Here is a 13,145-nt window from a genome sequence, read left to right as displayed (position 1 = left end):
AAGAAAAAGAAACATAGATAAATTAGGGGAGCTAGATTGTCTTACAAATTCCTAGTTGCAACTTGGTAGAACATTTAATTGCTAGCAAGCTACAATTGCAAGGCAGATAAATATGATGGTTATGGGCAATTCAGATAGTTAGATTGCTGTTCAACTATGTACAAGAACTTGTATACTGTATTGAAAAAGACATAATCCGGATAAAAGTGGCAAAAAAAAAGGAGAAGTAACAAATGCATGACAACATAACAATCTACACAGAAGTCCAAATTTTCAAACTGAAACTCTAGAATTCCACCTTAAGTCACATTAAGTCTCAAATAATTGAAAAAAACCATTAAAATCCACATTTAAAAATCATATAGTCGTTCTCCATCTTAACCCAAAAAAAAGCATAAATAACTCAAGTTGACCATTACTAATCACTAAATTCCTCTTAGTTTTTTGGGAGAACTGATAGTTCTTATTTCATATTAGGAATACTCCACATAGAATCAAGAAAAGAAAGCTTTCAAAGTTTCCAAACGATAATCAAGCACTAGCATGTGCAGTACTATAACTCACAAGCAACAAGCAACATATTGGTCAAACAACCACTAAAGATCAAATCATAACCAGAATGACGCATAACGAAGGACAATGAAGATGTGATATTATGAGAACAACATCTTAGCTTGTAACAAAAAGTAAAAAGTAGTCACTGAAACGAAACAGCATATGCATACGATGTGGCATATCCAAATCAGGTAAGAGAAGAGGATAAAAAAAGCAAGCAAATTAAGTATGAGACCAGATAGCCCCAGAAATTTAGGAGGAGACAAACAAAGGAATGTCAAAGAGCAATTAATCAGCAATATTGATAGCAAATACCACAAGTTGAAATGAGTAAAGTGAAAATATCACAAAGAAATTGAGCTTAATTACCTCGCTAGTACAGCTTCAAAAGTTTCGCTCAAATTAGATTGGTTTCATCAGTGGAGACTTGGATAAGAACAGAAGAAGAGAAAAAAGTGCACCGATTTTGATAGAACACGGCATCGTCTTTGATAAAACAATACTTCAGGTGCTATTGCTACTTCTCGTCATCGCTATTAATTGTAAAAACATCATGTGTCAATCTGCTACAGGATTAAGTAATTACCTGTTTCATGAAAAATAGAGAGATAAAATGAGAAATTAGGGATGAGCAGAGGCAAAATCGAAAGTTTTGGAAGAGAAATTTGAGGCATATGGTTCTCGGACTATAGAAGAAATTTAGAAAAATTGAGAGGGGAGAAGAAGTGGGAGGACTGAGAAAATGGAAAGATTACTTACCATGAATATGATTCAGCAATTATTCGTTTAATGCTTGGAGAGCTCACAACAACGACATCGTTTAGTTGCGCAATTAGTGGTGGAATTTAATTGTGCCGTTAATTTGCCACGAAAAGGCAAATACGGGGTCAATATTTCAGCATAATCAAAATAATACCACTTTATTGCAGCAAATTAGCTATGTGCCGCATTGAAAGTGCCGCAAATGGCCAATTCTGTTGTAGTGGCCCATTACCATTTACTTATTCTTATACTTTAGACAATAAGAAATTTTACAATTATGTTTCTTACAGCATTATAAAATTTTGAAGTACAAAAAAAGATAACAGTGTTGGGAATCGTGTAAGAATGACGGATTGTTCCTGGATAATTTATTTACATATCAACTAAATACTGAAAAGAAATGAAAAGAGAGCCTTTCTTCGTTTGGATTATATAGGAGGTATTTGAATTTATAATTTATCGATTATTATAGTATTTAAATACTCGGTGATGTATAAACTCAAATGTCCCCTAGGTTTTCCAAATAATGAGAAAAATTTGAAAGGATTTCAAAATTCAAATTTTTTATCAAATCCTTCAGTACAAATGCCGTAAGCAATTCCTTAGAGTAATTTTTTAAGGAAATCAATTACACAGCTACCTAGTCATAAAAGCCCACCCAAAACCTTTTGTAATAGACTTGACCAAACAATTAAAGCCTACTAGCCCAACGCCGTATACCCACTTGTCCTTCCTGTCGTTGCCCGCTCTGGCTGGTTCTAGCAACGGTTTCTGAGCAGACAAGTCTGGGCCGAAGATTGATATGTAGATTATTTGCTTCTCATTGTTTTGGTAAATTTCTGTTGCCTTGAATTTTTATCCAACGAGGTTTACCATTCTCTTTTCATTAATTTTAGTTAATTTTGTTGGCCTGATTTTCACAAAATACCTGATTTCATCATAATGTATAGGTTAAGGGAGAATGTAGAGAAATAAATGGGTAAGCATGGACCAGCATCATTCATCTTTGTATTAATTGTTCCTGGTGCAACAGGAAAAGACATGGCCGGTAAATTATTTTGGGGCGTTGAGAAGTGCCGGCATCTCCTCCCCCGCCACACTCCCCCGTTGGAGGTACTTGGAGTGGGGGGGGGGGGGGGGTGCGCTGCCGAACATTTTCTGCTGGGGGGTGGCAAGCAAAGGAGGGCTCCAAAGGTGGTGCAGCTGCTGAGGCTCCAAAGGCATCAATGCCCAACACAGAAGTCGAGTCCATTACGGTAGTTGGAGCCAATATTCTCAAGGATGGAGCAGTACCGAAAATCTTGCCAGACTCAAAAGAGTACCCTGAATGGCTGTCACACCTACTTGATGAGGTCTTTACTCTTGGATAAGGTCTTTATTCTTGTTTTAGAGAGATCAATGCTAAATAATTTCGCAAGTTAGCAAATATGGTTATGACTTGTAAAGCAATAAATTTCTACATTTTCTTAAAAAAAAAAAACAAGCAGACTTATTGCCAATGTCTTGAGTTTCTTACCATCCCCAAAAATGCATTTTTCCTTCATTATATTGCCAGAGGGCATTACTGCGTGCATGTCGTTCTACTTCCGTATAACTAGAAAATAGGCTTATTGTGACGCCAGAATTATGTTGCAAAAAGTCACAAAAGCGCTGTAAAAACCTTTTAGTGGCACAAAAGCGATAAAATTCTATAGTATCACAAAAGTAACTGTTACAAAGGAAAACGATGCAATTTACGAATGTTCCGCATGTATTTGTGTCACTTTAAAGCTAGCTTGAGTGTCGCCATTCTACTTGTGGCACAAAAAATGTGCCCCAAAAATGTCCATAATGTTATGTGACATAAGCTTGTGTCCAAAAAAACCACTAATATAAAGGCCAAATTTTTTGATGGTACAATATTTATCATGCTCAAATATACTAAAATCGAATATCAGAATAAAATTAAAGTTCCACAGTACACTGGAATAAATCATCATATACTGCGTCAGTCAAATTCTACAAACTTAATCACGTCATCATTTCAAAAAAAAAAAAAGGATAAACTTCTTAAAGAGTAATATAATTCACTCCAATGACAAGATATTTCATATATCCCAAGAAGTGCTTGTCTTCGAAAGCACAGCTTCATCACACATCTCTCAAAAGCATCTCCATATCTCAAAATCCTGAAATAACACAAAACAAATAGTCATAACCATTCTTGAATACTAGAGTTTGGAAATGTCTGCATTAATTCACTTCCAAATTTGGGAAAGTAACCCATATCCACTATCCAATAGAACTACACTCAATAAAATTTCAAGGTGGGAGGAGGAGAATTTAAGAAAAAGAATGAGCAGACTCCAAGATTAGGGTGTGCCCCACCATCTACAAAAGAAATACAATCTGAGGACCACACTAATCAATTTCAGAATGTTTTACCTATGAATTCAGTCAAAGAGTTAGGACCACCAGCAACGTGAAAGAACATGCACATAAGGAATGAAAGTTCCTAAAACATGTAATCAGTAAATTATGCAGTACGAACTCGGCAACCCCTTGTTCAATGCATGTTACAGTGAAGAAAGCAATGAAAAATTGTTAATCTTGAAGATAGGAATGAATTGTACCCCCTGTCACTTCACAATCTACAATTACAGATAGTACTTCTTCCTTAGTAATCAAGGAATGTCGTCCAAGATGGCATGCAGAGCTCGAGATAGGCACAGTCTCATAGCACAAAACGCAGGGTCTATGAACTAGGGGACTCTTTGGCTTACAACTCATCAAATTAATTTATCCATATGATACATTATTTTGTTTTCGATCAGGAAAGAATATGAGAAATGACATAGCAGAATTTTTTGCTTAAAGTATTGACAAGAATAAGTTCTCCTTGGTGTTCAAATTTGATAAGATTAAAGAAGACTATCATGCAAATGAAAAACAAGAAAAGAAAAAAGGAAAAGGAACAGATATATTGCCAACAAAATAAGCAAAATCCTGTCTCAATTAATGCATGAATAGAACATGAATTCATGTCTGATTAAGAAAAGGGCTACTGCTATTGCTATTGCAACTTTAGTTGAGAGATCAAATCAATTGAAAAATTGTGGGCAAGCATGCAATCTCAAGGTGTGCTTTTCCTTGAGAGCACCCAAAGTAGAATTGCAGAGCTTGGAAAGGAACACATTAGAGGATGAAGCTGGAAGGAAGCCATGTGAGGCCAGTGCAAGTCTGAAACTTACTCCTATTAATGTCAACTTAGCAAGACAGATATTTCAAGGTAAATATTCACTTATAGTGTAATTGTACCCAAAACCTCAAGGTTACTAAATCAGAAGCTTTACAGCAATTAGAATCTTCAAAACATAACACAAACTTCATAAATGAACTGATTGTTAATCTCTCACATTCAAAGAACAATAAGAAGAAATCATGTGCAAGAAAATTGTCAAAATAAGCATGGGGAATTATATCGACAGCAAAATAAGCATATTCTTAGTAAGTAAAATTGTTCTTTTATCACAAGCATGAAAAGAACAAAGTTATTTCCAGAAACTTTTCATGAAAGAGCAGAGAAAAGGACTTGAAAAAGAATTCCAATCACATAATTGACTCATATCCTGAACATATTTTCCATCTGTAGCGTTGGGAATCAAATGTTGTAGAACTTTCTTCTTTCTCCTAATCCGTTCCTTTCATATCTGCCAAATTCTATATAAGACCGAAAATCATTTAACTTTTAAAATAGAAAACCAAAACTAGAAAATACAGGGCAAACAAATAAATCTCAATTATTTTTAGCGGGCAATTAGAACTCTTCCATTTCAACAGTAACATATACAAATGAAACATTAATTATTGTTCATAACCATAATCGGGATTCTTGAAGAAGTCTCAAGAGAAGATAATTGAAAGAAAAAGGGCTTTTAAAACTTGGAATAGAGTGCGATTGTCCTCCCACGGGAAGAAGTATGGCAGGAACAAGAAATTGCAACAACAAAAAAGAATCAGAAATATGTGGTCAAGACTCATGATTATATGTGGTCAAGAAGTTTTCTCATAATTACGGACACAAACCTGTAGCATAGTCCTAACAATCCACATTTAATAACAAGGGAGAAACATTACAGTTCTATAGAAATTCAGTGAGCCAACAGAAAAGAAGGAGATAAAGCAATTTTCTTGGTACAGAACTTCAAGAATTCTGTCAAAACATCTGGGAGAAAGTACGCAACATAGTACCAGCAAGTGTAGGCTTCCATCAACATCTTCATTTTTTGTGGCTGTCAAACTACCAAAAATAAAATTTATATTAATATCTACCCTCAAAACTAAATGAGTATAGTGGTGAGTAGGGTCGTCTCCTCAGGGAATTGGCAGATTTATTACACAGATAATTTGGGGGTTTTAGGAAGGGAGATATAAAGAACAAATTAAAGATGTAAGGGTACTGAATTTCCACTTCGCAAATAGTGCAGTAGCTAAAGGATATAATAAATAATTAATTGACACAACCTAGTCAAAGAAATAATTTCGGCACCGACTCACGCAATTGATCATGGATACTTGGAATAATTCACACGTTCGTAAGTAAATTGGTTATAGCAATTTAGCAACCGCCAAACTACCAATCTCTCCTTAGTTATATGGTAGTCCAGAGACGCTCTTAAACTACTCCCTTGTAAAATAGATAACCCCAGAGACGCTTGTAGGATTTAATCTATTCATAGCTTTAGAAATTAGAGAGACCCAATTCTAGTTAACAAACACACATGCAGGTTCATTTAAACTAGATTAACTATTCCTACGACACAAATTAAATTACTTGCGAGGCAATTAAATTGTGCCGTTTGCCACTAATTTTAAGACGAGCAAGTGATACGCACCACCGTCTTAATTGGCAGTGTACCATTCAGACAATTGAATAACTGGCCACATTAATCCAATAGATCCAAATAATAATAGCCTATTAAAACAAGGAATAATTAAATACCCACAAATGCAGAATTTAAAAAACCGCTGAACAATTAAAAAGATCTCACAATTGTCCGTGCACCGGGCCTTGATTATTCCTCAACTAGATTAATGAACCTAGCCTTGCCTCATAACGATGCTGCAATAGAAAACTTGAATCGAATTGAATTGATGAAAAAGTAAAAGGTATATCTGCTAGTCTCTAACTCACGTTCCGAAGTAAAAGACAGAGACAAAAGATAAACTGCTAGTCTGTTGCTCTCCTATTTAAAGTTTTTCCGCCGCCGCCTCCTTTAGCCAAATACGTGTTTGTATCTATATGGGATGTCTTCCTTATTTTTCTCCTTGAGTTGTTGCCAAAAGTATTCTCTGAAGATGTCTCCTAATCCCACGCAACTTCAAAAGACATCTCCCAAAAATAGTGGCCAGCTTCCAGGGATAAGTTCCGTGGTCCGTCCTTTTGGACTTCCCTTTGCGGTCTTTGGCGTGGGCACGCTCTGGAATGAAAAGTTTTCTGGAAATTCGTCTCTTTTCATCATTTGTTAACACCAAGCACCTGCAACTGACACACATACCAATTATGAGCAGAAACCATTACTCTAGACAATAAGTGGCCAAAATCAAGACCAAATACCATCAAATACAATGCACAATTGTCTCGCTATCAATTTTATAAAGAAACTGCGCTATAAATTGTCTTGTCCAACACCAAAATGTAATGAAAGTGTTTCCCTAAATTGGTGACTTAATTTCTTAGTGTTGAATGTTGGCCTCCACCTAAGACTAATTAATAAATGCAAGTACAGTTAAAAAATTACTTGACTCCAATGTGCATCATGTTTTGATCAGAGGACCTGTGGGGAAACCATCAGTCCATTGTACTTTCAAATTCTTCAGGTACTATTTAGCTTCTGAGACCCTTACAAGTCCACCTTAGACCCCATCACAACCAAATAAACACATATAACCCCAAGTGATTAAAGAATTAGAAATCAATATGCCATATATTACAATGGATTTGATTCTTTTAGGATATACACATACTACTAAATACCTGCAACTTCAGATGTGTTATCTGAAGAAGTTGCAAGTGACAACACACATATTTATTGCTTGGAGTAGGAAAAGAATGAAAGGAGTTTACCTATCAATCAAGAAAAGGTATGATTGACTTCATGTGTAGAGAATTGGCAAGATACACAATTCATCATCCATAAGTGCACAAGTTTGATAACATGAGCAGCCACTACACTGCGACTCCAGAACCAAATCTTCATACCCCAAACCCAAAACCCCCTCTGCAAATATGATCTAAAATTTAGTATCCATTGCACAATCTCTCTGCTAGTTAAAAAAAATGCTTTTCATTAAATTCTGGTTAAGCATTGTTAAAAGATACCATACCAAACCACAGTGCAAAAGGCTAGTGAGCAAGGACAAGGAACACAGTAGCAATACAATGAATCCACCTACTTAAACTGTTTTCATTGTTGTTTCAAGAAGGTTTGGTGTCAAATCCTCAATATCCTACAAAAGTATTTCCACCCAAACGAAGATGGCAAGTCAAAAATCAAGGAGTTTCACTAAATAAGACATAGGCAGACGCACAAACTAATGTAAGGGCAAGAAAAGATCTCAGACTCACATGTAATACACACATGCCAAATGCATTTATAAGAATCCTTTGAAAAGCTTATACAAGCAATATGTGATTCCTACAATTTCAACGGATTGTGAAAAAGGATCAACTTTCTCCAGATCTAGAAGTCCTCTCTGCATCAGCGTCTTTATTTGCTTTGCACATTTTTTCTTATGATTAGGAGAAGCAGTCAACTTCAGCAACAAGATTAACAAATATTTTGCAAGTGACACCTACAATCTAGTTCACAAATAAAATATTCACTTCAATTACATGGATAATCACTACAGGTCTTGCGGATACTCAAGTGGTAGATAATACCAGACATAAAATAAATTTCTAGATTAAAGAAATGCAAGAATATTTTCAAAATTGTTCAAGAAAACATATTGGGTCAAAAATACTTATCTAACTTGATTCAGACAAAAAAGCACAAGCAATTGAGGATACGCGCATGAACTCCATCCATTATCTCATAAGAGTAGGTCATTCCCCTCCCCAAATAGAAAAAAAGGAACTATGCTGCACTATCTAAATTCTAATATACCATCATCAAATATGGGTATATAACCATAAAGTTAGGACTTTTAGAAATATATTCACTAGCTTAATCTATGAGAAATTAATGATTCTCTTCTAGGAAAAAAAGAAAACCAATAATTACTTCAAGGATGAAGCGTCACTAGTGTGTCACTTTCCAATAATAGCTCAGTTTTAGCACAAAAGACATGACAAAATAAACTAAACAACAAATATGGCAAAAAGTTGATAGTACCCATAGGTTTTAAAAAAGTCCATAGAGAGAATGAAATTCGACCTCAAATCAAGTTAAATTCATGTTAAGAATCGAGTAAGAATCAAAAAGTCGATTCTTAACATGAATTTAACTTGAGTTGAGGTCAAATTTCATTATATCTATATATTGCAGTGAAAGAGGGAGATAATTTGAGCATAATTATCGTGAGTGTGAATTGGAAAATCTCTGAGAAAGACTTCGATAAGATTGGCCTAGAACTCCTGTCAAGACCAAAGCTAGGGTTTGGTTCACCAATTAATAACTTAGAGTAGTGAGCATACCAGTGAATATCCACTCCAGCTCTTCCCGCTCAATGACTTGAAAATGAAATAAAATTAATAGAGAAATTCTCGAAAATCAGCTGCAATCATTCAGAATGGAAAAGAGCAAAGACGTTAAGGTTAAGCAAATTGTAATTCTTCAAAAAAAAAAAAATCACAAAACCATGTAATGAGAAAAAAAAAACTATGTGACTCATAAAATCTATCGCTTATAATTTATCAGTTGCTTGATTGATTCAATTCATCAACACTCTACAGATAGAATCAGTAATATTTAACCATTTTTCAAATCAAATAGAACTTTATGAATAGAATTACCTAAAGAAGTGTGCGATGTCCAATTCCCGCACTTTCAACGCATCGACTTGAAAATCAAGAGGAATTTCCAATTAATTTCCTCAAATTTATGCTATAATTAAATGGAATTAGTACTTGGAAGCAATGTTTTAAAAAATCGGACCGAACCGGCCGGTTCGACAGGTTGAACTGCGAACCAGCCATGATGCTGGCCCAGTTCTATACTAAAGTTGACTTTGTAAGAAAACCGGTCAAATCTGTCAAAACTAGTGAACTGATGGTTTTCGGTTTTTCAACATTCCCCTCAATATTTTTTTAAGTTTTGCAAAATGCAACTACTAAGGATCGAACTTAGGACCTTTGTGATAGAAGACCAATGTAATAACCATTGTATCATTACATCCTATTAGTCTTTTTTGATAACTCATTTACATAAAACAAAAGTCCATCTTTCTTTTCTCCGTTTTTCCTACAAAATCTCATCCTTTATGACTCTTTCTTTCTAATCTTCAACTCTCTCTCTGTGAGGACCCGTAATTTTCTTAATTTCTAGGTTTTATTTTCTTTTAATTGCACTTTTTCCACATTTTCTTTATTCGAAAAATTATAAAAATAATTTTTATGAGTAAATATAGTTTTTAAATGATTCTCCTAGTATCGGTTAGTTTTGAGAAATTAAGAGCGTATACCGGACGTGGGACCCGTTAGGGCGGAAAGTTCGGTAAAATTCGGCCAGTTAGGTTAAGTGTTGGATACCGGGTTTATTTTAGCAGGTGTTAAGAGATGATTAGAGGATACCCAATGGATGAGAGTTGAAGAGACAAAAGGATAGCTACGCATTAATGGTAGTGACAAGTGTCACTTGGTGGTTAATTCTTGACTTTGACCACTATACACTACTTTACCAATTAAATCAAAAATTACCCAAAAATCATCTTCATTTGCAAGCTTCTTGGCCGGCTATCTTCAAGGGAAAAAGAAGAGAAAACTCCCAACTTTCTTGCTTCTAATCTTGCTCAATCCTCAAGTTCAACCGATTAAACTTGGATTTCCTCCATAAAACCTCTTAGTTTAGTGGTATTAAGGTTGGTTGTGAAGTGGTTTGGGAGACCAAGGTGCTAAGTGCTTCCTTTCTTGAGTTGGTAAGGTGAGTAGCTAAGGAACCTCTCTTTTCTTCTCAATAATGTGTAATTAGTGGCTTATGTGAGTTAAAGAGATGGTTTGAGGTGTTATTTCTTGACTTTTGGTAGAAATTGGTGAATTTTATATTTATCCATGATTTTTTTCTGTTTTTATATGTTTAGTATTGGTTGGTCATGGATGATGGTTGGGAATGGTTTAGAATGAAGCTATAGTGCGTAAATTGTGGCTATTTGCGGAAAATTTCCGCTTTGAAAGGAAATTTCGGAATTAGGGTTTCAATTAACCCCATTCTGCCTGGTACTGTTTCTCCTAGTTATAGGCCGAATTATCCTTGGGTTAAAACATGAAAGTTGTAGAGAATGATATTTTATAGTTTTCTACAAAATTTCAGCCCAATCGGAGCAACGTAATCTGTGAAAAGACTGAAATACCCCTGCTGCCCTGTTTCTGTCCGAAACTGATAATCAGCTTCTGTAATTGGTTAGTTTGACTGTAATTTGGTTGTCAATGTCTTCTTAAGAATTATAGCCTTGTATCTTATCTTTCAAATGGCTTTGGAATTACCTGAATCGGAGTTGTGTGTTCTGAGATATGATTGAATGAATCAGGACTGCTAGTTGAATTTCACAGTGAGTTTCGAACTGGAAAATCTGGGGTTGTTTTGGTAAATTTGACCTAGTTAGGGTGAGAACTGGACTATGTAGTCTTCATCAAAGTTATAACCCTCTGTCTTAGCTTCAAAACGGTATAACTTACACTTTAATCCAATAAGCGTAGTTTCGGTTATGTCCGATACGCTAAGTAGCGGTGAATCTGCCTTTTTGTTCCTTAGCTTAAAGCTCATTTCCGGTCATTTTCCTAGCTAAATCTTGTACTTGAATGACTTTGAGCCTATTGAATGGCTGTTGTGATGAATTTATATTGCGTATGACTTTGGGATTGATTGAGGAAAATAATGAAGCCATAAGTGGCTGGGAAAATAGGTAAATACAGAGGGCATGCTGCCCAAAATTTTAGGGCTACGCGATTCCTTCAATTGAGTTGATCTTAGTACAAATGAAGGGTTTTGGGGGTTGTTTGTAACCCTAGGACCAACTGTTATCTTTTTGCTCAAAAGTCATATTTTATTCTTTTGTACTAGTACTTAACCTGGAAAGGCGTACAACATGTAGTCGAGCCTCACTTGTGCATTCCGTTTACTCGATTTTGGATGTGAAACCTTCAATTGTTTTACTTTGATGATTTTAGGGTTTCTTGGCGATTAAAGCCAGTATGAAGTGAAAACTTTTGAAGTATCTGTACTTGAACCGGTGAATATACCACTCCCCTCATTTGCTGCTTAACTTGGTTTCTGCCATTGCCATCTGCGATTTAAATGACTGCACTATCTGTTTATTCTATTTGAGACGAGAGTGCATTTTATCACACTCGTTCTCTTGTCTGTCCATATGCCTATTTACTGTGTATAATCTGTTAACTGTATCTGAGTCTGTTCGGACGTCGTTTGGAGGCTGGTATCCAACGACCTTTCTGTGACCTCTGAGCTCAACACCTGTGGCTAGTTACTCAAGTCGGGCCGGTAAGGGCTTGGTCGATTAGATAACGAACCACGGTAGTCTGTTTTGGGAATCTTTGGGTATTGAGACTCTTGATTCCGGTATACTCGAAGATTACCATTACTGTTCCTGAATGGAGTTCGGGCCCGGTAGGGGTATGTTTGGTGGACGAAAATTGGTGTAAAGTGGGGTCTTCGGATATGTTGGTTCTATGTACGTTGACGGAGAGTCAACGGGTTCGGATCAAGTACTGCAAATGGAAATCTGGCTCCTGAGAGCCACCTGTATCCTTTCCCTTTGAATCACTGTGTCTAATTGCTTTCCTTTATATCTGGTATATGTATCTGACTGGTTAACGTGAAAGGCCATGATTTTACCCCTATATAATTGGTACCTCATTGAGCGTAAGCTCACCCCTTTCTGTTGCCTTTGTTTTCCTTACAGAGAACCACTTTTGGGGACTATGATGTTTTGAAGCACGAGTTGTGCTAGTTTTAATATATTTTGTAAAGTTCCTCGATAGTTGAAAAAATCCTAAATGTATTTTGATCCAATTATCTTCCTTTTGTTTTGTAAATTACAAACGTATGTGTATAACACTGTTTAACCCTGTTTATGTGTCCTTCCGAGTTATATGACATGGCACCCACTATTCATCGACGATTTTTTATTTTCGTTTGGCTATTTTGCGATTTTGACTTGTTTGAGCGCGCTTTTATTTTTCCGGAACGTTTTAGATCGTGTTTAACTGCACCGTTAGTCCTGGCGAGAGTTTGACAGGCAGTCCGCTAACCTCTTTGTTTCGCCTTAGGAGAAGTGCAGCGTCACACTCTCTCCGTTCTTTGTCACTCCCTTTTAATTCAAACCTCTTTAGTTTTAATTTATTGATGTTTTCTTTCATCTTTTAATTTAGTTTTTGCCCATTAAATTGAAAAAAGTTTAAAAAAGAATTATTTTTCTTTAACCCTAAAGACTAATTATTAAATGCCACAATCACCCACTTTTATCTCATTTTTTGTTGCTTATCAAGTTTGTATTTCTATTTCCGATTCTCCTGACTTCCTTCAAACTCCAAACTTCTTTTTCTAATTGCAATTTCTAAAACCAAAAAATGTAAATTAAAATTTAAACTCACGATGTCTAAATTCCCATAG

Source organism: Coffea eugenioides, chromosome 3, assembly GCF_003713205.1.
Source record: "Coffea eugenioides isolate CCC68of chromosome 3, Ceug_1.0, whole genome shotgun sequence".
Taxonomy (NCBI): Eukaryota; Viridiplantae; Streptophyta; class Magnoliopsida; order Gentianales; family Rubiaceae; genus Coffea; species Coffea eugenioides.
The sequence above is the reverse complement of the archived record's forward strand: the minus strand, read 5'-3'. Positions refer to the sequence as shown.